This window comes from Crinia signifera, chromosome 3, assembly GCF_055691185.1.
Source record: "Crinia signifera chromosome 3, ASM5569118v1, whole genome shotgun sequence".
In the NCBI taxonomy this organism is placed as follows: Eukaryota; Metazoa; Chordata; class Amphibia; order Anura; family Myobatrachidae; genus Crinia; species Crinia signifera.
In genome coordinates this window covers 187544720-187568181 of record NC_139219.1, presented here as the reverse complement: position 1 = coordinate 187568181, position 23462 = coordinate 187544720, and the positions used below count along the sequence as shown (strand labels likewise).

The 23462-nt window shown below is 46.1% G+C and overlaps 1 long non-coding RNA gene across 1 annotated transcript in view; it reads left to right on the top strand.

Moving 5' to 3' along the window:
* The first annotated feature begins 16364 nt into the window (after window positions 1–16364).
* LOC146062627 (uncharacterized) overlaps window positions 16365–23462 on the top strand; it is a 123952-nt gene continuing 116854 nt past the window's right edge. Inside the window, exon 1 of the long non-coding RNA XR_014471428.1 lies at window positions 16365–16406. This is a non-coding gene — a long non-coding RNA (uncharacterized LOC146062627). The remainder of the gene's footprint in view (window positions 16407–23462) is intronic.

The following is a 23462-nucleotide window of genomic DNA, read 5'->3' as shown; positions in this document are numbered from 1 at the left end:
AAGACAAAATACCATTGCACTTTTATACTAGACACAAGTTATTTTTGTATTTTTCAAGCTTGTGAGAATATTTGGTCACTCCATGTGAAAGAAGCCATTTACCTTTTACCATTTATCTATATCCCAATTTTGTCCAGTCTTATGTTCTCATAAATGTTGCACACGTTGCTGTCTAAGGCCTTAGTGTTGTTATATGATTTTTACTTTAAGTTTATAAGATTTGGATGAGACTATTGCTTCTCCCTTTAGGCAGTAACTGAATTAATACCTATATTCAGAATCTTACACATTTGCTGACCCTGTTAAGGCTGGTCCAAAACACATACACTGATCATTCATTCAAAGGCTGACAAGGTTGTAACAGTCTTTTAAACAAACAATACAATTAGATATTGAATAAATTATCCATTGTCCAGTCAAGAATTAAATTACCGTATATACTCGAGGATGTCGACCCGAATATAAGCCGATGCACCTAAGTTTACCAAAAAAAACTGGGAAAATGTATTGACATGAGTATAAGCCTAATCGAGGAAATGGAGCAGCTACTGGTAAATTTCCCTGTATAATAATACCAGGACACCACAGGCTGCTCCCCCTGCATAATAACAGGACACCACAGGCTGCTCCCCCTGCATAGGACACCACAAGCTGCTCCCCTGCACAGGACACCACAGGCTTCTCCCCCAGCATAGGACACCACAGGCTGATCCCCCTGCACAGGACACCATAGGCTGCTCCCCCTGCACAGGACACCACAGGCTTCTTCCCCTGCACAGGACACCACAGGCTTTTCCCCCTGCACAGAACACCACAGGCTGCTCCCCCTGCACAGGGCACCACAGACTGCTCAACCTGCACAGGACACCACAGGCTGCTTCCCCTGCAAAGCAGACCACAGGCTTCTCCCCCTGCACGGCACACCTTAGACAATGGGTGGGGGGAAGCAGCCAACCTCCTCCAGCATCCAATCCACTTGGGGGTTGCGTGCAGCTGCCGCTGAACTGCTCCAGGCGGTTGGGGTGCGCCATTGACCGGCTCCATGGGGGGTTGCGTAGCCGCTGTCACAGCTGAACTGCTCCTGCGTCCGGCCATTCGCCAATCATTAAGTCCACAGCGCTACCTGGCTCCAATCACTAGCTGCCAGGCCTCCTGCACTAGACATGTCCTCAGTGCAGGAGGCCGGCACCTATGTTCAAGCCACTGACTTGAGTATAAACGAAAGGGGTACTTTTTCAACAACAAATAAAAAACGGCTGAAAAACTCTAGTATATACGGTATAATTAGTTTTACTTGTATTTACTAGTTTAGGAAGAGAAAAAATTTGAATACTGTACAAGTAAAACAAAATATAGTATGGTACATTTACTAAGATGGGAGATCTATTGAAGATGGGATGTTGCCCATAGCAACCAATCAGATTATATCTATTATCTCCTAGATAATAAAAATAAAAAAAAAACAAGTAGAATCTGATTGGTTGCTATGTGCAACATCCCATCCACAAAAGAACTCCCATTTTAGTCAATTTACCCCAGTGTGCATGATCCTGACTTAATTATCCTGTGTTCAAGTAACACGTCCTATGACCTCTGCCAACAGTCTGCAGTTCAGTGTTACTTTCTCACTGGGTATATCCCAGTTTACCAATTTCAAATGTATCCTTTTTGGCTGCTGAATCTCCTTCCTGGTAGATTAGCCACTTTAGAGAGGTAACATTTGTGAGTACTCTGCAGAAACTTGGAGTGACATTTAATAGACTAAGATAGTTGTTTTATTGTGAATTTTGGCGTTTTTGCACTTTTTCCCAAAATCGCGTACTTAATAGGGTGCGCTAAGTCCCGTTATTCACACATTTTGTGCGATAACTCACGCTTTCTTACTTGAATGTTTTATTCGCCTTTTTATCGCATCCAGATGTTTTCGCATTGAAAAGTATACAAATTGCTTATTTAATGGAATGCTCAAATGGAATTTGCATTTCAAATTCGCCACTGGTGCAGACCAGGTCCTGATGGGTGAATTGACCCAGAAGCAACTTTGGTCAAGTGCAGAAATGGTTAAATTTCACACAGGTGTCCTCATTTTTAATAATAAACTCCCCTACATATACCCCAACATCATTAAGGACACCTGTGAGGGTTTGAGAGATGGAGATTGTGCAGAGTGGTGTGGAGCTGGCTGATTGTAACTTTGATCGTTTGGAGGAGCTGCGCAGGAGGAGGGAGGAAGCTGCGCGCCAGATCCAGGTACCCTGAGTACTGCGTGCTTCACGTAGGTATCGTGCTAGGCTGTTCCTGGACTCTCTCTCTCTGATCAACAGGTTGTGGGGATGTTTAGGCTGAACCGCAATAACCTCTTGAATTTATATGAGCAGGTGAGAGATGATTTGGACCCAGTGACTGGGCCGCAGAAATTAATGTGTGCCCTCTACTTCTTGGCCACAGGCTCCACTCCGTTTATGACCTCATGGTCGTTGGGGGTCTCACAAGCCACTTTCTCGAAATATTTCACTCAAGTGTTACTTGCTTTCAAGAAGTTGTGGTGCACATATATCAGATTCCCACATTGTGGCAGGACCTTAAGGTAGCTTTCTATTGGCTCTCAGCATTCCCAAATGTGCTGGGAGCCATAGATCGCACCGACATTGGGCTTTGGGCACCGCATGTGAGGGGACATAACTATGTCAATCGGCGTGGGCGTCACTCTCTGAACGTGCAGGTGGTATGTGGTTGCAGACTACCCAGGGAACTGCCATGATGCCTATATTCTGCAGCACTCAGCCCTCTGGGACCGATTCCAGGACCACCAAATGCCGGAGGGCTGGCTACTTGGTATATACATAGAAATGTTTGCCCACTATGTATAGTGCTACAATGTGTTCATTTATATACTAAACAATTATTACATTCCTGTGTAGTGTCCCAATAGTGTGTAAACTTTACCCACAAATGTATCTAACCCTCAATCACTTTTAAAGCTGACGTCAGTCTGCCTAAAATATGGGTATGCTTGTTTGTAGAACCATGAATATCATGGTTTGTAGAACCATGAATACATGTTTCATTAACTCTAAAGTGGTACTTTAGTGTGTAGTCTCTTCTATTATGTCCAATATATAGGTGCAATCAGTCTCTCTCCTTTACCAGACTTCTTTCAATGTCGGTGTTGTCCCCCTGGGATCAGTATGAAATCCCGGCAGTCGGAATACCGATGGTCGAAATACCGATGCCGGAATCCCGACCACCGCAATAATGACAACGAAGGCCGTGGATGCTCCCCCCCTTGCGGACTCGCTGCGCTCACCACGCAGCGGCCCCGATGCCTCGCTACACTCGGCACACTATTTTATTCTCCCTCTATGGGTGTCGTGGTTACCCATAGAGGGACAAAGTGCCGGCATTGGGGCGGTCGGGATTCCGGCGTCGGTATTTCGACAGTCAAGATTCCGACAGCCGACATTTTGACCGCATCCCGTCCCCCTTGCTCATGTAAAACCAATGCACATATGTTACCATTTACTGTACTGACCTCATCTTTTCTTTAAAGGTGACTCAGGATATGGTTCTCTTCCTTGGCTCATGACACCTCTGCGTTCTCTGGAAGGCCCTGCATAGCACCGCTATAACGATGCACACGTTGCCACCTGCAATGTTGTGGAACGTACCTACGGGGGTGCTGAAAAGTCGTTTCAGGTGTTTGGACAGGTCATTAGGTATACTGCTTTACCACCCAGCAAAAGTAGTGATGATTGTCTCAGCTTGCTGCATGTTACACAACATTGCCCTTTCCCAACCACATTATGTGAAGGATGGCACTGCAGCAGTCGTGCAGGAAGCTGAAACTACCCAACCTACGGTAGTTAGGGGTACGCAGAGGGGGGATCTGATGCGTAGGGAGATCATCAGGCGCTATTTCTCAGGTAACTGCATGTGTAAACTATACATCCATGTACCTTTGGTGTAAGTGTGATTGCATACCATAAACCATTTCCCATCCAATATCCCTCCAATATTTAGGGGAGTAGTAAGAGGTTAATGGCAGAAGCTGCTTCACCGGAGGTATCCCTTGCTGATTACATGCTGGTAAGTACATTATGACAATGCTGTATGCCATTTAAAAAAATGGCCAAACCCACCAAATTAATTCAACACCCTAACTGCACTTTACAATAGTGGGTTACACCATTTACGTTGTTATAAATAAACATTAGGATAGAATAAACCACAGGCACATTTTACTGTAAAGGAACGTCTTTACTAATGGGAAAATAATATTTTAGGTCCTTTTACTGGGCCATACATTGTCACAAAAATATTCTTCATGATACAAGTGTATAAGAAGAACAATAGACATGTGCAACTTGTACAATCATTTCTTAGGTACCTTTGCACGTGCACATCCCCCTTTGCCCCTGACCCCAGCCCACCCCTGCTTCACACACTCCTATGTGGTGGTGAACACTCCTATGTGGTGATGAAGTGGGTGATCCACTCAGTGGTGTACTTGACACACTACTAATAGTGGATGTAGCTGCTCCTAATAAATGTAATTCTTGAGTATTTAACTGTGCCTGCATGGCAATCAAGGTCTGTGCTGATATAGCTTGTGTTTGACCATGTACACTTTCAGTTAGGATGGCTATATTATTGTTATGTACCCGTAAGGCCTGACTAATTTCGGACAGATGAGTGTCCAGGGTGTTAGCCATTCTGACTTGTGTGCCCACACTTACACGGACACTGGTGGTCAATTTTTTTAGTTGTTGGAATATGTTTCTTAGGTAGCCTTGCATATTGCCAATTTGATGGCTTTGCATTGCCATGAATTGTATCTGTTTGTTTTTAAATGTGTGCAATGACTGTGCTACCTCTTCTGGGGTTGATGTGTGGGGTGAATGGGTGAGTGTGGGTTGGTAGGGAGTCACCACAGCTGTTGCCCTTTTAGTCACTGATGTTGCAGTGTTTTCTTCCTCAGGTGAGAATACTTAGACGGGCTGTAGGATTATTTCCATATCTGTGTCCATCATTTCCGCAGAATCTGTTGGTTGCAGCAATAGTTGTGATGATCCTGTGTAAAAAAAGAAATTGGTATTCTACCATATTTGTGCTGTATGTGTCCTTTTGATTTTAAGGTGTCTTGTGGGTTATGCCACATAACAATGGGTAGTGTTCAGTAACACATGTACCCCTGGAATAAATGTAATGGTTAGATTTTTAATAAGTCTGATGGTTGTTTCACATTACATTAATACCCGTTGGTATGTAGTGGGTCTCAATGAGTCCATGGCATGGCCAGCATATCTGGCAGCACATTAATGTGCTTTTTTGTTTGGCTTTAGGCAATATGACATTGATTCAGTGAGCATGTAATAATATTTAAACATGCTGCATAAAGGCCTTTACCCAATGTGGTTGACATTGAACCTACATTTGGTTTACAATAGGGCGCAGGAGTGGATTGTAATGTAGCCTATTGTGCATGTTACATAGGTGTGTGTACTGTATGTGTAATGGTTTCACATTCATTTTGCTTACCTGCATCCTCTGCATCAGGACCAATACGGCGGCCTGTATGTGGTGCGTAAGCACTTCGGGACTGCTGATCTGCAAACAAAATGGTGGACAGGCATTACAAAAATTGCAAGGACAGCATTTCTTACCAGCATGCACGATGATTTTTTTTTTCCTGGGACACACATGGGTCATGATGACCAATTATTTCTGGACAATTTTTATATATATTTTATATATTATTAAATTTTTACAAAGTGTATTTGTCTACAAAATGCCTGCAATAATGCTGTATGGAGGCGTTTTAGGTATGACAACATGACAAGCATGTTTGGGGCCTGAGCAATTAAAACCTGTAACATAATTTGATAGACATTTGACCAAAACCAGCAGCATGTGGAACTACATGACCCAGCATCACCATCAATTTTTATCTATGACCATGACATTTACATAAGTTCCCCTTGCTGGGATATGTAGTTCCACAACAGCATTATTGTTATGTAAACATTACAAGAGAGCATTACAGTTAAAAAACATTGCAATGTATGATGTACATGAAAATGTGTGAACACTTACCAGCTTGGGGTGGCGTAGCTGGCCTAACCGAGTCCGCCAAATGGAGCCAAGAAAGAACCTCTGGTGGGATGATTCTCTTGAGTTTTTGCTCATAGGAGGTATATGTGATGGGTTGGGTGGTACCTCCTCCAGTGCGGCTGGCCTCTTTTACTTCGGTGGCCATCTTGGCGTTAAGTTGCCTTTTAATGTCATTGAATCGCTTCTTGACATTCTTTTGTTACTGCTTACTGCATTAACTGCGCATGTAATAGAGTCCTACATGGCCCTCTTCCACTGCGCAGTTGTCCTGTTGTTATGGTCATATACAGGGACAATAGCACGGACAAGTGCCACATTTTCCTCATAGGAAAACCGCACCTTACAGCCACTTTGGGTGCGCCCACTTTCTGCCTCCTCCTCCACCTCCTCTGCCGCCATGTCCCCCTCCTCCTCCAGGGCAGGCTCACCCTCCTCCTCCTCCTCACCTCCATCTTCCTCCACCTCAGGCCAGTCAACATCAGACATGTGGGTGTCCTGCTCCTCCTCATCGGACCTGTGTGCTGAACAGGTCCTGCGTGAGTGGATGAGATGGGGATGCAAGAGGTCCTCCACCTCCTCCTGCTGTGCCTGCTCCTCCGGGGTCTGGGCTGGCCCAGGCCTTGATATGGCCATGCAGCCTGGCACATTGCTAACTCGCACATTTATGTGTTATAAATTCGCATCACATCTCTTCGCACTTTACCGCACTTTTTGGACGCATTTTCACATCCCAATAATCGGTTTTGAAGGAAAAAATGTGAATTGAAAAAGTGCGATACGGTGCGATAAGCTGGTCTTTTTGCAAATGTCTTCCAGCTGGCAGTGAAAGCTGTACATGTTGTCCCTGCACAGTCTCTCAGCATTCTGATACTCAGACTGAATGCTAATGTTCCCTCCAAACTCAGACATGGTCGCCTCAATGACACTTGCAGTCAGCTGACCTCTGATTCTCCAACCACAGCCTCTACAGTGGTCAGCTGATACAGTCTTCCAATTGCCACTTAACAGGGAGGATAAAAGATCTCAGACAAAATGCATATGCCTTGAAAGATGTCACATCACAGTGCTGGGTCCTGCATTCCGTACTTTTGGCTTCTGCTACCTGCAGTATTGTCCATATTCTGTATTTATCTGTCAGTTTCATCTGTAACACCTGCATTTCAAGTGTATACAACTTGATGGGCTTAGCTCAGTAAACCTGCATTCCTAATGAATAGCGGTCACTTGGATTAGCTCAGCACACCTGCATTTCAAGTACATACATCTTGCTGGGTTTAGCTCAGTAACCTACATTTCAAGTTTATCCAGCTCACACAACTACATACCAAGTATGTCCTGCTTACTGTGTTTGGCTCAGAGCAACAGCTTACCAAGAGTTTATAGCTTGCTGGGCTTAGCCAAGAATGCAAGTATAGCTACAGATGGAGCAGCTCTTATCAGAGCTGCTCTTGGCAATTCTATCTCCATCCACCACCGCTCACCATCCACCAGAAGGGGTGGCGCCCACCGCCTCCCCTCTACTCCCTGCTGCCCCACCATAGCTGCCTGCTCCCTGCACTAACCCTGCCTGTCTCCCTGAAGCAGAGACAGGCAGGGTTTCCACTCCCTGCCATCGAGTGAAGGGGACGTGCGTGTGTGTGAGACGCTCGCCTGTCCCCGTCAACTGCAGCGCCTCGCCGCCACAGTGAGCCAGCTCTGTAAATCTGGCGATTCCCAACACTGGCTGAGAGGTACTATATCTGTAGCTTGTTGGGTTTAGCCCAGTATCTGAATCATTGGTTCCGGTTTAATGTCTGTATTACTAGTTCTTGTCCATTAACCTTCATCCTTGGTTTCTGTCTGCTATCCAGTACCACACTACTACCATCTTATACACCCAAAATAATTTGGCATCAATTTCAAGAGACCCAGGCAGAGGGTCACAACCTGTATGCTGGGTGCAGCTTAGTCAAAACTCAATTGCAATGTCCCTGGTGAAACCACCAGTGTGTTGGACTTCACTACCTAAAGACTCTCAGTTTTCTCCATCAAGCTTCCACCACTGGCTCACTAGAGTCATTGACAGGAACCCCAGTCTTGACACAGAGAAATCTCTTATGTTTACGTGTACCGGCAGTCCTCCTATGAGCTGAGCTCACTTCACTTTAGATTTTTATAATAATCTTACCAGATGGTGTCATCAAGACTCATCTGTATATCCAATGAGACTTTGATTTAACTAATAAAGATAACAGTTGTATAACTTGTAACATCATAAGTTTCTAGGAGCCATCTTAAATAACTTTCTATAACTTTAATGATATACTGTATCTTGCAATATATATTCGGAATGTGGAAATATATTATATTCGGAAATGAGATGTGTGTGTTTGTCACATTAAAATAGTTTTTTTGCTACAATACCAGTCTCCTTTGTGCCACAGCAACCCCCACAGCGACTAAATATATAGAGAGAATAATATCCAAGATCTGAATCAAAACTTATTTTTACAACTTCTAACACTCACCTTGGAATGGAATTACTTCATCTATGATGGCGGCTATTACCAACAACTGTCAGGGTGCGCCATGGGTAGCCCAGTAGCGCAGAGCCTAGGCAACATATTTATGTTCAGTGAGGAAAAGGACAAATTCCTAAACCAACACAGCTTTAACCAACATGTACTTCTATTTGTCCGCTTTATAGATTACATCTTTATGTTATGGACAGGCCCAACCTCAGTATTGAAACAACACTTGGCGTGCATTAATACCAGTAATTCACCGATCAAATATACGATCAACATCCAAACTGAGAAGATCAATTTCCTAGATGTCATGGTGTGTATCAAAGCTGCAAAAATTGACACTGAAATCTACACGAAATCGACGGACCGCAAAACACCCTGCTGTTAGCTTCAAGTCACCACCCTAAGCCTCTTAAACGTGGGCTGCCCAAGTCTCAATTCATGAGAGCTGCAAGAATTTCCAGCACTCCTGAAGCAGCACTCACTAGCACCAATAACATAGTGTCTAAATTCCACCTTAGAGGCTATAATCTGCAACAGCTACGCAAGACTCAGCATGAAGTGCTGGCCATCCCTCGCCAAGACTTACTAGTCAGCCGACCCCTAGTGAAGAAACAAATACTGCCCTGGAAACAGCAATTCAATACCGCTAGCCAGGTGGTACAAAGAGCCACCACCACTCTTTGGCCGATTGTAAAAAGCGACCCTGCACTCCCCTGTTTCAAGGAGGCCAGGCCCATGTCGTGCTATACCAGGGGCAGAAACCTCAATGACTTTGTGATGCGAACGGATATCACTGGTTTCTCAGAAGATACCCCCAGCTTCACATTCCTCCAGCGACAACCTGGTTGCTATAGGTGCTTAAAATGCACCACTTGCAAAAATATAGTAACCAGTCGGACATTCAAACACCCTCACAGAGACCAAGTATTCACCATTAAGCACGTCCTCACGTGTTTATCCACCCATGTCATCTATCTTCTCTATTGTCCTTGTCAACTCCACTATGTGGGAAAAACTATCCGCACTGTACGTGAACGTATGGCACTACACCGCTCAGCCATCAACAGTGCATTACTTACCAAGAAATCTGACCAACCCGTCGCCAAACACTGGCTGGAAATGAATCTTACCATCGCTGACATGAAATTCATCATCATAGATCACATTCCCACCTCTATCCGTGGAGGGGATAGAGACGGCTCATTATTGAAATTGGAATCACGATGGATTTATCGACTTCAAACGGTCCGTCCGGGAGGGCTTAACGAACGACTCTCCTGGCAGACTTTTTTGTAAAGACTCACTCTGACCGCTGCCACGACTGGTGACTGTGCCCCGCATTGTTGCCTAGCAACACAGTGGGTATACATGTCTGCTGACCGGCGCCACCCCTGACCCGGGGTGAACACACACAGCAGCTGGTTGTGAGTATAGTCAGGAGTCTGGCTAATATCTATTACACTGTATATCACTGCACCTTTGTGTATGGACCCTCATTGTGTTTCATTGCCACCAAGTGTACTGTTATTCACTAGCTGTTTCCATGACGATGTGACCCGACTCTGTCCGTCACCACGGCCGGGGACGGCGTCCAGCACAGTTGCCTAGCAACACAGCTGGTGCGCACGTCAGCAGCAAGCGCCACTCCATCCCGGAGGTGACGCGTGCAGAACCCGGCCGTGGATGACTTCAGGAGTTGGTTAGTATATATTTGTCTGTGCGCCGCCGAGCGCTTATATGTATTGTACCCCCGCCGCTGTGCGGGGTAAGTTTTGCAACATATACTGTCTTGCGGAAAATACCATTTGGGTATTGAAACGTCGATCATTTGCATATGTTTGATTCTACCTCATAAAGTACTTCTTTTCATCTAAAGATCCCAGGAGTGACTCAGTTTTTTCCCACTGTATCTGCATCCCACTGCAGGCACCCGGGGCAGTTGCCACCTAATTCAGAGTGCCGGTTCACCACCCTGCGATATATATAATATATGTATATATATATATGTATAAAACCGGAACACCCAACCGCGCCTCACAAAGAGAAGGCAGCACCTCTGAGGGGCCCCCTGTTAGACAGGACCCAAAGGTTTAGAGATAGAGAAAGTGGGGTTTCAGAGTGCGCCAATTCATTTGCAAACACAACAGATTTGTTGAACAAACAGTATAGTAGTCTGGAGAAGAATCATATAAAAGTTTATTCAGGAATCTTCCAATAGAGGATACAGGCCCAACGCGTTTCGTCAACAGCTTGACTTCATCAGGGGCATTGGAAGCAGAGCAGTACATATGTACAAAATATTGACTCAAAAATAATAATAAAGAAAATGTCTTATTTCTTCTTTAATCGTGAAGTAATCTTCTTGTCAACGCTTCATTCTGTGCCATAGCTATCTGCAGCCATGAAGTGCTCGCCGCAGTCACGTAATGCTTATACCGACAAAGATTTTTTTTCAAGGTTATTTTCATAAAACATACTACAATATACTTTTATCTATGGTTCTGCATACATCTCAGTAAATACATCATGAATTAATATAATAGAAGGACTAGAGAAAGAGGCAATTAACTTGCATCTGTATTACAGTGAAATACATACTTATAATGTTTTTAATCCATTAAATGTTTGCATTTTATGTATAAATAAGTTGAGACCTATTTGTGCTTTATCAGAAAGCATTTATCATGAAACATTGAAAGTAACGACAGTAAGTAGGCCATTACCATCTTCATTGTCGTTGTTTAATTCACAGTAAGGGCCTGATTAAGACCAGGTTGCAGCTTTGCAAAATGTCACAAAACTGCAGCATATAACTAAAGTAAGGGTGCTTCACTACACAGTGCACATTACCGGAAGCCTAGCTGCAAAGTAGGATGCAGGCCGGCCATGTTTAGGGTCGCAGCAGCTGTGTTTGATGTCACGTAGCCGCTGAAAACCCTCTCCCTGTATTTTGGGCTGCAACCAGAATACGTTATGTCCCATCCCCATAATGGTGCATAATTACCCCATCATATTGTTGCCACCTCCCGTCGAAACCTAAATTGCGATTTTTGGACATCTGTGCATAGACTAGATACATAGACTATACACATGTCATTATCCTGTGACACAGCCGTTTGTGGTATTTCACAATTGAGTCTTTATTGGAGGTATGAGAAGGTGGGTTTGTTCATACCAATGATAAAGCATCATCTCACAATCTTTTGTTCCCCATTTCTTCTTTCTGTTTTCCCTGAATTTTTGTAATTATCCTTATTAAAGGGGACTTACCTGTATATATTTTTTTAACACATAATGCCCTCAGCAGTTCAATATACTGTATACACAATGCCCCCAGCAGTGCCATATATACACATCATGTCACCAGTAATGCCATATATACACATGCCACCAGCAGTGCCAGTTACAAAATGCCCCCAATACCCCCAGTAATGCCAGATAAACAATGCCCACAGCCAGTGGTGCAAGTCTAAAAAAATACAGAGTGGTATTGTGTGCGCACGTCAAAAATGGGTGTGGCCACATGCCACATGGGGCATGGCCAATGAAAATGGGGGGCGTGATACACCTATGACCCCAATAGTGCAGTCCGTGATGCCCATTGTACATATGCCACACACCGTGATGCTCATTATACATATGATGCCCTTGATGCCCATTATACATATGCCACACACCGTGATGCCCATTATACATATGCCGTACACCAGGATACCCATTATATATCTGATGCCCTTGATGCCCATTATACATATGCCACAAACCGAAATGCCCATTATACATATGATGCCCTTGATACCCATTATACATATGCCACACACCATGATGCCCATTATACATATACCACACACTGTGAGCAGGGGTGTAGTTTGGTTCCACGGTGCCCGGAGCAAGGGCATGTTTTGCGCCCCCCTCCTTGCGTGGCGAAAAGGGGGACTGTCCTTGCCTGTTGCCAAGGGGGACTGACCTTGCTCATTGCTAAGAGGGCTGACCTTGCTCGTTAATAATAACAGGACCCCACAGGCTGCTCCCCCTGTACAATCACAACATGACCCCACAGGCTGCTCCCACTGTATAATAAAAGGACACCACAGGCTGCTCACCCTGTATAATAAAAGGACACCACAGGCTGCTCCACCTTTATAATAAAAGGACACCATAGGCTGATCCCCCTGTATAATAAAAGGACACCACAGGCTGCTCTTCCTATATAATAAAAGGACACCACAGGCTGCTCCCCCCCGTATAATAATAATAATAATAATAATAATAATAATAATAAAAGGACTCCACAGATTTCTCCCCCTGTATAATAATAAGGCTGCTCCCCTGTATAATAATAAAAATAATAGGACCCCACAGCGCTCACCCCTTGACCCCTGGATAGGATTTCCGGTGCCAGGGATGCGACGCCATGATGTTGATGCCCGCTGTGCCTGGCATCAGTCAGTGGGGAAAGTTAAAACCCGGCGAGCGCTCTCACATCGCGCATGCACCGGTTTGGGACGCCGAAGGCAGGGATGCGGCACCGTGACGTTGATGATGTTGTGACGTCATGGCGCTGCCTCCCTGCCTCCGGCGTCCCAAACTGGTGCATGCGCGTTGTGAGAGCGCTCGCAGGGTTTTTACTGTCCCCAGTGCAGACTGATGCTAGGCACAGCGGGGAGCGGGCGAGCAGGGCGGGGGAGCCGGCGGCAGAGCTCCGGCGCCAGGTGACATGTCGGTGCCCGGAGCTGGTGCTCCGCCAGCTCCGCCCTAGCTATGCCTCTGAATGTGATGCCCATTATATATATGCCACACACTGAGATGCTCATTATACATATGCCACACACTGTGATGTTCATTATACAGCAGTGCCAGTACCTCTGTGGAACCTCCAGCAGCACCTCTTCCCCAGCTCAGCCTCTGCTCATCAAGGTCTCCAGTATCCAGGGTTATTCTGGTATGTTCACAAGGACCATATGTTCACACGGGGAGCGATGTTTTCCGTATGCATAGCTGCATTTCTGCGCATGTGCATATGCCGGGTGCATGGGGCCGTGGTGAACAGACTATTCGCTGGGTGCATGAACACAAAGCTGTAGCCGTGGGGCGGTGGCCAATCCCATGGGAACGCCCAGAGTTGCATCGACATTCCCATGAAAATTGCCCAGTGACGTGGGGGCCGGGGGCGGACAGCTGACATCACCGGATAAATTAAGCGACTTGTCCTAAGGGCAAATCAGACCCAATTCTCCTGTGAGCCATCTTGTAGCTCGCTGGGTGGCTCACATATGATTTGGCGCTTGATGTGGCATTTTTTACATGTGATAGATTGCATGCTATTTATCACATGTAAAACCGGGGAGCTGAAGCGGGTGGTGAGGAGTAGTGGGGCGGGCAGCAGGTGCTGAGCGTTAAAAGGCAGTAATGTGTCTCCCTTCCGGACAGCCACTGATTGGTTGAGAGTCCTCTCAACCAATCAGAGGCCAGCCAGTCGTTTGACAGGTTATTTTAAAATTATAATACCCGCTGCTGCCCATCCCGCTTATCAGCACCTGCTGCCTGGATATAAGGTGCAGATGCAGGGAAATCGACAGCATGAGCAAACAGGAAAGTTGGACATCATCTTATGTGCTGCATGTCTGACCTCCTGATCTGATCCGATGAGCACATGACTGTGCATTGGAACTGATGTCACACTCATGCCATTTTGGGCTGATTTTCCCTGCTTTATCGACCCAAAGTGACGAAATCGGGGGAAATTGGCCCAAAATAGCAAAGTGTATGGGCACCTTAAGAGTTCTGATTGGCGACAGGGGGGCCCTTTCAGACAAAGGGGCCTGGTACTGACCCCCAGTGACCCCCACCCCTTAATCTAACTGGCTGCAGCACCACCTCTGGTGCGGCCAATGGTGCGGCCAATGCTCAGGCCCTATCCTCTCTTAAACAAGCCCTCATTGGCCCACAATATCACATTGTGATATGGGATTCTCTTTAGGCCTATAAGACTTGAAAATATGCTGCTGTTTCATATCTTTGGAACTTTGTTAGTCCCACACACAGCAACTCACTGAACTATTTAGCAAGCTTTCATGTGTATAATAAAAACAAGGTCATCTTTGTGCTTTAAAAATAGGTGATTTATTTAAAATGTTTGAGCTGCATACACAAAGAGAAAACTTGACAGAGAAGGTCATGTGACAACCTAAAGGTATTTGTATTACACATAATAAAGTAAATGTTAACATTTTCTTATCTACAGAAATGTTATTAATGTATTTCACAGTAACTTAAATGTCAGAAATGCCATAGAGAAGACAATGATAATTGGTTTTAAAGCATCGCTCATGTAGCAAAAAAATTTACTTCATTGTGAGTGCCATAGGGACACAAAGATTCTGAGTGGCCCTCAAGGTCACACTGTTCTATGCATCCATTTAGAGTGGTAAACAGAAGAACTCGAATAGTTATCTAAGAGTGCAGTTTGAAATAGAATGTTATTGCTATTGGTACTCTATGACATAGATAGATTTAAATTGCAATATGAAATTGATAGCAGTGAACAGTCATGATATACTATATAGCTGCACACATCACTGCCAGAGACTAACCCAACATTTCGAAGTGCTGAATAAATGGTTGGACAATCACTACCTCATGACCATCACCACTCAGGGATTAAGCATGCACAACCAAAGTCTTTGCCGCACACCCAATATACCCCCTTATATGCAGTCTGCTGTCTACCCTCTGTAATATATACCTCCTAGACTATGGTCATCCCCTGACTCTTCAATGTTTTTTTACTGACTGCCTTGTCCTGGGCACCAGAAACCCTAGTTTCGACCCTGGGTAACACCCCGCCCCCCTTACACACACACACACACACACACACACACACACACACACACACACAGCTTTACCCTCCCCCTAATGCATAACCCTTATGACCCCCCCTGCAGCCTAACTATACTAATAAAGTGGCATTATGGTGTGTGGTGTAATGTGTAAGGTGCATTATAGTGTGCGGTTTATAGTGTAAGGGGCAATATGGAGGGGGGCACCAGAAAGTATTCGGACGAAGGGGAGCAAAATTTATAGTTATGCCACTGCAGGTAAGTGCAGGCTGTCACTTGTGGGTGGGGGGGGGGGGGGGTGTCAGCAGGCATGTGCAGTTCAGAAGGGGGGGCTGTCACCTGTGGGGGTGGGTCAAGGCTTCTCTGTATATTGGTGTTCCCTAGCGCTATATCTAGCTGCAGGCGTGCCGCACTGGGCTTTATAGCTTATGATAGTTTTTGGGGTGCCGAACCCTGCACCTAGATATTGGTGCAGTGTGTGACAAAGGGAAATTGGTGAGTGTGTGACAAAGAGAAAGAGAGTCGCAACTGAGAGATCATCCTGAATAAGACTACATAATACAAGTACTCACTGTGGTGGGGGCTGACAGGGAGATCCTCACTGCAGGGTTTTCTTTGATCATTCTGGCTTGCTGGGTCCTCCTCCTCCCCTCATCCGCACAGGCAGTGCACCATATTCATGCAGCACTGTGTCTGTGCCTCCTGAGCATCAGCTCTTACCGAGAACTGCTTCAGGCATCCTTTACTCTAGTCTACTCTGGTCCCGGCCAGCAGGGGCTGCAGGGACATGTAGTTATTTTTCTAAGTGCCTGGCTGACAAACACTTTAAAAAAAACTACATGTCCCAGCAGCCCCTGCTGTCCGAGACCAGAGCAGAGTCTGGCTGCAGCAGAGCAGATGGACACACCACAGCAAGGGGACAGAAATCATGGTAGATACACAGCTGGTAAGGAGCTATTTGATGTTAAAATACTTTTAGGACCAGGTCCGGGCCCCTTTCTCTGTGAGGGCCCGGGACTCCAGACCCCACAGACCCCCCCTGTCGGCGGGTCTGTAAATAGGTAAGTGAGGTGTTAATCACTCTGAATGGCTCAGTCACTCATATACAGTATTTATGATTTTTAGCAGGATTGTATTCAGTTCCAGATAAATATTCGTAGTGGAAGCTGTACTTATAATGCTGCCAGTGACCTTCACTGCATCTGACTGTACCTGCATGTCCGTGCTACTAGCACCGTGACAGAATAATTATATAATCATAGACTTGCAATATCTTGCCACCTGTGCCTGTGTGTTTGTGCTACTGGTACCGTGATAAAATAATTTTTATTGTCATAAATTCGCAATATCATGCCACATGCAGGCTCTCCTATACTGTGGTATAGCCAGCTGTTAATGGATCCCCGGCTTAGCGTATCAAGCCGTCTGCGGGATCTCAGCGGCTATCAGTAGCACGGTGGGTGTCCATTGCACAGCGGGGCAGTCGGGACGGTCTGCGCCTTGGGTGGTCTGTGAGCTGCCTGGTCCGTTAGTTCACGGACTCCGCTCTCAGCCTGCCCATGAGCCGCACCATACTCAAATCCTATGCCCTGGTTCCCTGCAATGTAGCTTTCAGGTATATTACATTTAGGAATGTCTGCGCTTATAGTACATTTTATGGACAAAGTAACACAATTTACACATAAGACAATGGCCCCCTGACAACGATCGTTTCACCGGGGCTTTATCAAGGCATCGATGCCAAGTCGGCCATCTTGAGTTATTGTGATTTTGGCATCCCTGGAATATAGTATTAGTCTGGGTTCCCAGAATTGAGTACCTTAGATACTTTCTCGGTCTCCTGATCGGTCTCCTGATCCTGTCTGGTGTCCCTAGAGTAAAGTGTCTCCAGTTCTATTCTGCGGTTTCCAGATCCGGTCAGCTTCGCTGTAAAGGTGGCCATACACACGCAGATTTATCTTCAGATCTGGCTGGTTGGAACAAAAACATGGTTATGGATGAGAGCAAATGACAGTTGACCATTTGCTTGGAAATTCTGGAAAACTGACAAACTGTCACTCATCCATAAACATGTTTTTGTTCCAACCAGCCAGATCTGAAGATAAATCTTACTAGTGTATGGGCACCTTTAGTCTAATCCAATTCTCAGTCATTGTATCCAACACAGCCCACCACGGTTAAGACCGAGAGCTCAAACCCTCGTTCGTGACAGTTTGCCCTTCATAGAATAGTGCACCTCTGTGTCTTCTAATGTCCAACTCTTTACTGAATGTTACAGTAAGTTCAGTAAACAATGCATTACACTCTGTTATTTAGGTACAGTATTTTTAACACTTCTGTTAATTGTCTTTAATTGTGGCAGATTATTTTAAACATGAATTGGTCTGAAAGACTGTTTTGCATCCCCTATGCTGGGAGCATGTGCCAGAAGAGCAAGGTTGGCAATTTGGCAAAGAGGGGAGAGATACTCATTGGAATGCAAGAGTATTACATGTCTACTGAGAAGCTGGAGCAAGAGAAATGCAAGAGAAATGCAGGCAAGAGAAACTGCAGACAGTTACTAGTTTAATGGTTGTCTGTTTACGGGGGCATTTTTTATAAGACAGGCACTCAGATGAGGCTACTGACATTGAACTAATTTGTCACATTGGTTTCATTAATGTTTATTTCTTCTGCTACTTTATTATTTTTTTATTTATTAACAGTTTCTTATATAGTGTACACATGTGCATCTGCTTTTAAATATGATCTATGTTGTATAATGTATTGCACCTAAACATTTTTTTTTTTCACAAATTACACCCAATTTCTGGAGAGTGACAAATGTCCTGAGAAAATTCAGTGTAAACATCCTAATGCACCAGAAATCAATTGTTGAAACAAAAAAATTGAAGAGTTCAATTTGATGTAACTTTAGTCTGGCTGCCTGCCACTGCAAGTTAATCACTTTAGCCTCAAAGGATGGCTGAGCTAATGGTCTGTTTTCCAATGCAAATCACAGTGAGTGATGACATTAATGCATTCCTATTCTGTGTTGCATTTGACTCCTTAGGTTTACCACTTTGATTTGCTCAGACAACAGCTTATGAAGAGTACCCTAGCCGTGGAATATTTTTTCTTGTTCAGTGAACATAGTCTTCTCTCGTTCATGACAGTGCTAGTTGTCTCAGGTGCCACCATTTACATATGACTCATGCAGACTGGCCTGGGGGAATTCAAACTTTTTCATTCCACTATAGTTTATTTCCGCTCGATGAGCAATTGACTAGAGTAAGATTTTAGTTTAACAGCATATTGCTGTCAGATGCCGCCGCCGTGCAGCCGCCTCTCTGTCCTCCAAGCTGCACGGCGGGCGGTCCTCTGACTATCAGGACGTTGCTCAGCAACGCCCCGAGCGTCGGCAACGTCCTGAGCGTCGGTGACGTCACGCCCGGCGTCCGAGCATCGGGGCGTTGCTTGGCAACCACGCTCCACTGCCGCCCGGCGTCTGTCCCCGCCGCGTCATCACGACGCGCCCCGCACAGTGTGCTGTGCGCACACGCTCTCCTTTAAATGGAGGCTGCCCAGCCCAGCAAGTCGCTGGTTATAGGATTCATTAGGCACCCTGGGGTGTCTCTCTCGTTTCCTCAGCTCATTCCGCAGTTCCTTCCCTGCTTCGTACTGGGGGCCTCTCCAGCTCTTAGCCCCGCATTACTCTCCCTGCCTGTGGTCGGTGGATCCTGCAGCTCAGAGGATCTGTGCAGACTTTTTCCTGGCTTCCGGCTTCCTGCAGTTTCCTTGGAGATATTCCTGCCTTCTGCCTTGTACCCCGGAGTGGTATCGTTACTCACTCCTTATTACCATTTATTCCTGCTGTACCGTGGTTTATTATTTTGTGTGTTGTATTAGTGCTAGGTTACAGTCTTTAGGGGTTACCAGGGTTCCCGTCCATTCCCTTCATCCATCTCCCTGTCACCTGTCTCGGCCACCGGGGTTATTCAGTCAGTTCTCCCCTTGTCCACCTCGTTCCTCCAACGGTACGTTGTCGCCACCACCTAAAACGCTTTGGAGGGCACCGGAGTTGTACAGGCTTAACCCGTGCTTCAAACGTGGCTGCCGTGCGAGAAGATCTAGGGCCTCCGCACATACCGTTGAACGTACAGGGTGACAACGGAGTTAGGGGCTGAGACAGTTCCCTTCCTACCGGTGCTGACCATCTCCACCTCCTGGTCAGTCACCTGCCCTCGCTATTACCCAGTGGGCCTCCAGGGCTATCGCCCTTCATTTCCCTGTTTATCTCTCTGTGGTATATGTCGACCGGTGATGATTACCAGCTAGGACCCATTTAGCTTCACAGTTACCGGGTCTCCTAGCACGTCTGAGCCGTGTCGATACCTCCACTTTGGGTTCCCGGCACCTTGTGCCTAACAGTATAACCAGCCAACAGTTTTGTGGGCTCATTCACCCCCCCCAGTGAACGGTCCATATTCTTATACCGCTATTTTTTAAGTATTTTGCTGGGTCGTCATGGATCCCAACGCGGCCCAAGCTCTGGCCAATCAGGTGTCGCTCCTGACCAAACAGTTACAGGATTTATCGATTAAGGTAGAGACCAGATTCTCAGCTCAGCCGCCAGCGGGTTCTCACCAGGAACCCAAGGTTAACTTCCCTGATAGGTTTTCAGGTCATAGGCCCCATTTCATAAATTTTAGAGAGAGTTGTAGGTTGTTTTTTCAGTTAAAACCACACTCCTCAGGTTCCGAGCAACAGAAAGTGGGTCTTGTGATTTCCCTTCTCCAGGGGGATCCCCAGTCTTGGGCTTTTAGTCTGGCTCCGGACGATCCTGCTCTCCGCTCGGTAGATGCCTTTTTTCAGGCATTAGGAGTCCTTTATGACGATCCTGACAGATCAGCCTCCGCTGAGGCTTATCTTAGAGCCCTTAAACAAGGTCATCTTTCTGCCGAAGAGTACAGCGCCAAGTTTAGACGTTATGCCGCCGACTCTGGGTGGAATGATCCAGCCCTACGGAGTCAGTTTCGCCTAGGTCTGGCGGATAACGTTAAGGATGGCTTGGTACAATATCCCTCTCCTCCTTCTTTGGATAAATTAATCCTTCTAGCCATACGTATCGATCGGAGACTTAGAGAGAGGCGGTTCGAAAAAGAGGCTCAAGCCTTACCCAGTTTTGAGCTCCCAGAGGAGGCTCCCCCAGACCTGGGTGAACCCATGCAGCTTGGGGCTACCAGGTTATTTTCTAGGCTCACTCCCAAGGAGAAGGCCCGACGACGTTCCCTGGGGCTATGTATGTACTGTGGATCTAAGGATCATATCCTGAACAAATGTCCCCTGTTACAGGGAAACGGCAGAGCCCAGAAGTAATGGGGAGTATCTTCTCGGGCCTTTCATTGTTTTCCCCATCTGATTCGTTGTTTATCCCAGTTAGTTTCTGTTCCTGGGAGGGCAAGGCGTTAGTGGATTCTGGCGCCGCAGCCAATTTTTTGGACAGTAAAATTGTCAATGATATGGGATTACCGCTGCAACCGTTGACGTCCCAGCTCACCGTTTGCGGATTGGACGGTAATACCCTGCTCGGCGGAGCCATCACTCATTTTGTAGAATTATTGGATTTCCGAGTTGGACTCTCCCATTCGGAGAGCATAAAGTTTTTTGTTCTTCAGTGTCCTATTACACCCATTGTGCTTGGCCTTCCCTGGCTTAAGAGACACAATCCGGTCTTTGATTGGCGGTCTGGGGAATTGATACGGTGGGGTAAGGAGTGCTTTGAGCATTGTATCAGTTTTCCAGCTCTTCTCACCACTTCCCTTCCTGCTGGGTTACCTGCCCAGTATGCAGAATTCGCAGATGTTTTTTCTAAGAAAGAGGCGGACTCTCTTCCTCCGCATCGTCCGTATGACTGCGCCATTAATTTGTTACCCGACTCTAAATTACCCAAGGGTAGATTGTACTCTTTGTCTTTGCCTGAAGAGAAGGCTATGCAACAGTACGTGGAGGAGAGCTTAAAAAAAGGCTTCATCAGAGCCTCTAAATCTCCAGTTGGAGCAGGGTTTTTTTTTGTTAAAAAAAAAGATGGGTCCTTACGTCCCTGCATTGATTTTCGTCAGTTAAATGATATCACGGTAAAAAATTCTTATCCCTTGCCGTTGATTTCTGTTCTTTTTGATCAGTTGCGTGCAGCTGTGGTTTTTTCGAAGATTGATTTACGCGGAGCTTATAATCTCATCCGCATCAAGGCGGGAGATGAGTGGAAGACGGCGTTCAACACTCACTCGGGCCATTATGAGTATTTAGTCATGCCGTTCGGCCTTGCCAACGCACCCGCCGTGTTCCAGGACCTCATCAATGATGTCCTCAGGGAATTTTTAGGTATTTTTGTTGTGGTGTATCTTGACGACATTTTAATTTATTCTTCTTCTTTGGATCTTCATCGCCAGCATGTCAGGGCTGTGCTTCAGAAGCTTAGGGAGAATAATCTTTTTGCCAAACTCGAGAAATGTGAGTTCGAGGTAGATTCCATTTCGTTTCTTGGTTACATTATCTCTCCCAAGGGTTTCGCCATGGATCCTGCCAAGCTTAAGGCCATTCGGGAGTGGGTGCAACCTTCGAATTTGAAGGCGGTTCAAAGATTTTTGGGCTTCGCGAACTACTACAGGAGGTTTATTTCCCACTTCTCAGATATTGTCGCCCCCATTGTGGCCCTCACCAGGAAGGGAGCCGATCCTGCATCTTGGCCTGGTTCTGCCATTGAGGCTTTTAAAGAGCTCAAACGGGCATTCTCTTCTGCTCCCATTCTTCGACACCCCGATCCAGAATTCCCTTTTATCCTTGAGGTAGACGCATCAGAGATTGGCGTAGGTGCGGTTCTTTCCCAAATGGACAAACTGGATGGCTTGCTACATCCTTGTGCTTTCTACTCTAGGAAATTCTCGGAGGCCGAATGCAACTACGATGTCGGCAATAGGGAGTTGCTGGCCATTAAATGTGCCTTGGAGGAGTGGAGGCATTGGTTGGAGGGGGCCAAATATCAGGTCACGATCTTTACCGATCATAAGAATTTGGCATATTTACGCTCAGCCAAGAGGTTGAATTCGCGGCAGGCGAGGTGGGCTCTGTTTTTTGCCAGGTTTAATTTTTTAATTACTTATCGACCCGGGGCAAAAAACGTTTTAGCAGACGCCTTGTCCAGGAGTTTCGCGGCCATGCAAGATCCAGTATCTCGTCCCGATCCCATTATTCCACCTTCATGCATTCTGGCTGGGCTCACGCAAGGATTACTGGATTCGGTGCTGCTGGCCCAATGTTCGGCTCCTGCCACCACTCCGGAGGGTAAATTATTTATTCCCCAGAAGCTCCGGGAAAGGGTCTTTTCAGAATTTCATTCATGTAAATCCGCCGGCCATCCGGGGGTTTCTAAGACACTTTCCTTAATGTCGCGTGCGGTCTGGTGGCCAGACATGAGGACAGAAGTGGAGCAGTTAGTGTCCAGATGTAACGCATGTGCTCAGAACAAATCTTCTCGTCTTTCCCCCATAGGGCAGTTAGTGCCCTTACCTGTGCCTGATAAACCTTGGACGCACATCTCCATGGATTTTGTTACGGACTTACCACCATCTTCGGGTTTTAATACCATATGGGTTGTGGTTGACAGATTTAGCAAGATGGTACATTTTGTACCCCTCAAAGGCTTACCCTCGGCTAAAACGTTAGCCTCCTTATTCATCACCCATATCTTTCGTGCTCATGGACTGCCCTCTGACATTGTTTCGGACAGAGGTGTCCAGTTCGTTGCCAGTTTTTGGAAAACAGTGTGTGCAGCCCTGCAGGTTAAACTTAGCCCATCGACGGCCTTTCACCCACAGTCGAATGGTCAGACGGAACGGGTTAACCAATCCTTGGAACAATTCCTACGGTGTTATGTTTCCAAGACCCAAAGGGACTGGGTGGAGAATCTGCCTTTTGCGGAGTTCTCTTATAATAATGCTTGGCATGCCGCTACCAGAAAGTC